Consider the following 4,510-nt stretch of genomic DNA (forward strand, 5'->3'; position numbering starts at 1 on the left):
AAAATACAATAATACACTAACACAATACACTGTCTACCAAAACACTGCAAACATGTCTCAAAAACACATAATACTTCCAAAACACAAGCACACGTTCTCTCCCAAGAGGAACATTTAGTCAGTCATAGCCCAATGTCATAACAACACTAATATCAGGTGGAATTACAGAAACTGCATTATTTTAAATGTGTCAGGTCTTATCCAGTAGATAATAGTATGTTGTATTGACCATAGATTGTGTTTTACACTGCAGTTTCTCTTGAAGCCTCTCTAGGTGGATGTTTTGTTGGGTTTAGTAATGCTGCAATTTGTTCTTCTGTTATGGTTTGTAATGAGAAAAGTCGACTCAAATCGGGGAGAGGCAGAATGAATTGTCATACTACTTGTCTTCCTCTCCCTTGTGCAGGAATTTTTCTTTTTCTTTATGTTCATATTTACTGTATTGTTCCTTTTTCAAATAGGTCCTCTTTTACTGTATGTACTACTGTAACATATCAGAATCAGGTTTGCGTAATGTCAAACAAGAATGTGACTTTGGTTACTGTAATCTTTGCTCTCAAAGTACACCACTCACTTACTGTAATATATAAAGAATACTGTGAAAAAGGTGGTCATGTGATTGAAAGATCCTCAACAGCTGAGTGTGTTTCCTAGATGGGAATTAGCTGTGAGTGATCTATTTGCATAACTTCAATCAGCTGTTTCTCTCATTTACAGTAACAATGGAATGCATGTAAAATGCAGGTGATATATTTGTGATTCAATGTACAATATAAACAGCGGTTCACTCTGACTTATTTGTCAGTAAAAATCCATTGTTTTGGTCTTGGTGAGCTTGTTTGTAATAGATGTTCAAACATTTTAAATGTTTGTTAATTGGATGGCTACACAGACAGAACTGTTAAGAGTTTAGGAAAGTTGTCCAAAGTATAGAAACAATTGCATAGCAATCGTAAAAAATGTGTGGTGGTGTGTGTGTGTGTGTGTGTGTGTGTGTGTGTGTGTGTGTGTGTGTGTGTAAGTGAGAGACTAATGTATCTGGCCAAGTATGTCATACACTACATGTTATACATATTGCTTATGCAAAGAAAAATAATAGATAAGTTAGAGTCAAAAATATTTAGTGTTCACTCCTGCCATGATAAGCGGTGGACAAGGGATGGATGGATGGAGGGTTTTGAATTTCAATCAATGTTGACATACCCGTCACAGTGGTGTCCAGAGATTGGCCCAAAAGGAGTCTCCTTACGGCAGCGGGTGGGGTAAATAATCATCCAAAACATATTTATCTTCCTCTCTAGTGTAGAGCTTTTCTTTTCTAATCTGTTGATTTGTCATTAGGAGAATCCAAATCTTCATTCCACACGCATATCACTTGAGGTGATTGAGTTTCTAGATATTAAGATGGGTTTTGGATATGCAACGTAACTTGTCCAAAGTTTTAGGTTACATGTGTGGTCTGGGTGCATTAAGTTCAATTGTTTCTGTTCACAGCAATAATCATGGAAGACTCTGCTGTTGAAGACAAGGACGTGTGAGGAGTTACACAAAAGGTAAGGCAATTATCTTCACCTTATTGAATGGCTGAAAAATACAGTATTCATTGATTTGAATTACTGGCTCATACAAACATGAAAATCAATGGCTTTGTTGCTTCAAAAATGAATCACCCGCACATCTTTTTAATTAGAGTTTGGTTTCACAAAGACAAGACTGTTCTGTTGAATTAGATCTGTCTTAAATTAGCTCATAGACTTGTGTAGTGTGAGGTAGTTAGACAAAAATAAAGACACATTGTAAGCCTAGAAAGTTACCCCTCCTTTCCCAGGATACATCTAATCCAAGAACCTGCTGACACTGACAGTCAGTAACACCTGCTGACAATTGACAAAAAAGTGGAAAACAGCTCAATTTGTGGTTCAGGACAAAATGATGTAGTGCAAGTAATAATAGGGTACAACGTAAAGAGACAGCGGTAGCCACTTGGAATCTGTAATTGCTTCACTCATTACCAAATTTACATAGTAAAACATTCTTGTAAATGTTAAAATCTTCCACAAGGCACACATTTTCAACTGGAGCGACTGAAGCTTAGCAGTTTCAAGCTGAAGCTCATTCAGTCATGTTTTCACTTTGAAAAGTTTAAGGCTGGAACTTCTCTCTTTTAACCTGGTATAAAGAGGTATAAAATGTTCACAATACTCACAAAGCACATTAATGCTGTGTGTGTGCGTGTGCGTGTGTGTGTGCTTGTTTGTGTGTGTGTGTGTGTGTGTGTGTGTGTATGTGTGTGTAATTGTGTGAGTTTGTGTGTGCGCCAAAGGTGCTGTACAGTACAAAGCTTTCCATGCCAATGCCATTCCCTGGGCCCTGGGAGAAAGCAAAGAAGCAGTGTACAGTGTGTGTGTGTGTGTGTGGGGTGGGGGGGGGCATAAAGAGCCAACACCCTGGGGAGCAATAAGGATCCAGCATTAGTCCCATTTATAACACTAAACCATACATGCAAAGAATGGGCAGAGGCAATAATAAAACAAAAACAGAGGAGGGAAAGAAGTAGAAGAAGTAAGAAATCTTAATACTCAGATTTTGCCAAGAGGAATGGGGTTCAAGTTTTCAAGTCCACCATTTTGAGAGTTTCTCCCTGAATACGTCACATTCAAGTTTTATTTGTAGCCAAGTCTATGTAATTCATAAAAAACAAAATGCCACATTCTTCCTCTTAAGAAATGAGAAATGAGCATTCAAACTCAGCCTTGCTTATTTGAATTTACTGAGTGGGTTTGCTTCTACAGCCTCACTTGGCCTGGTCTGACTAGTAACCTTTTTCTTTGTTAACTTTAGGTGAATATTGCTGCATGACAGAAACATTTGAGTCATTCCAATGACTTTAGGACTTGTCTTTCTAACCTTGTGTTACTGTTGCTGTAAGTTTTCATATGTACTGCTATCCCATAATTGGCACCTACTCAAAAGTTATGCAATCTCACTTTAATGCTTTAAAACCGGAAATTATAAAACTGGATGTTAATCGTGGACCACAATGCCAAAGTCAAGTAGGCTATGCCAACCCATCACCACAACTTTATACTGAACTGCACTATGAGACCATTACTGGACTTCCTGCAATGGCATTGAATCATTGAACGTAATTACTGTTTTGCAAATGAGTTCAGGGGGAATAATGTTTTCCCAACATCTAATTGCTAATATCTCAAAATAGTGGATTGGGTTAGAAGATGAGTCATACTGTATGTCAAGGGTTTGGCTCGGCCCTGTTTATGAGACGATTTAGAATTTGATTTGGTTTTGTCATTTCACGTATACCAAGATCACTTTTAAGGCCTTCCTACATGAAAACAAATACATGTGTAATTTGTGTTCAAATGTCTACGAATGTATTATGGGATGGATGAATTCATCAAGAAAGTGTGTTACTTTGACACAGGACACCACTGTTTGTTGTCAGTTTCCACAGTCAAAATGAGTTTCTTTTCATCAATATCGTGATCACCTAACCATAACCAGACTGTTATTTCGGCCTAAATAGAACACTATTTTAACCATAATGGTGGCAGATAATAAAATACTCCGAAATAATTATTAACAGACATTAGTAACAGTTTACTATTGCAATGCAATTACAAACAATGTCGTCCTGCTGTTAGGAGTGTCGGATCAGAAAGAAAACGTTTTGGAAAGCAATGACAAATGGCATTTAGTTTGGACTTATTGAATTTTCTTTTTAATCAGGTGAATCTTTCTTCAATCCTCTCAATTATTGGGGACAAGATGTTCTGCTAAATGCGGTATTTTAGGCAGATATGGATGCATTGTAAACGTTTCTTTTGCAGTTTGGTCCTGGGCCTTTTTACTAGTCTGTCTCGTCTCACCAAAACCTATTTAAGAGACAGAAATGCAATGCTCTGTGTGTTCAGTCTTCATGGTGGAGAGATTGACATTAAGTATTCTGAAAAGCTCACTTTGACTGCTGCTGTTTCCGTTGCCTCACATATTTGTCTCTTTGAATATTCTTTTACCACAAAGTCTTTTTCAGTTCTTCAATATAATTAAAATATTGTCATGTCATGTTATCCTTTACCATCATTCATTTAAAAAAGGAAATGTTTCTCAAGTGCTGTGCATTGAGTAAATAGCTGCTACTTCCATGCAACTCTTTGTATGGAAGTTAATGTGTTCAATAACGCATGGGGTGATTCTTCCTCCATTTTCCTTTCCCAAACACCTCGGTGGTATTGTCTCTGCTGACGTGCTGCAGCAGATTCAGGGGAACAAATCAGTACTCTTTTTTGAGGGCTTAAAGAGCTGGAGGAAGTCATAGACAGCGTTTTTTCTCTTTCCTCTCTTTGCCTTCCTCCCTCACCCGTTATCTGTCTATGAAATTGAGTGCATCACAATCTTCCCATATGGCCATATGCACCAGAGAACTCAAGTACTTTGCATGATAAATGATAGACAGTTGGAGAACAAGTACAGCTGTAAAATGCTCTCC

The 4,510-nt window shown here is 37.6% G+C and overlaps 1 long non-coding RNA gene across 1 annotated transcript in view; it reads left to right on the top strand.

Annotated features, from left to right (window-relative positions):
• Nucleotides 1-4,510, top strand: part of LOC116671806 (uncharacterized) — a 59,206-nt gene extending 54,696 nt beyond the window's left edge. The window contains exons 5-6 of the long non-coding RNA XR_004327371.1: nt 1,495-1,553; nt 3,936-4,510. This is a non-coding gene — a long non-coding RNA (uncharacterized LOC116671806). The remainder of the gene's footprint in view (nt 1-1,494; nt 1,554-3,935) is intronic.

Source organism: Etheostoma spectabile, chromosome 3 (assembly GCF_008692095.1).
Source record: "Etheostoma spectabile isolate EspeVRDwgs_2016 chromosome 3, UIUC_Espe_1.0, whole genome shotgun sequence".
NCBI classification, from domain to species: Eukaryota; Metazoa; Chordata; class Actinopteri; order Perciformes; family Percidae; genus Etheostoma; species Etheostoma spectabile.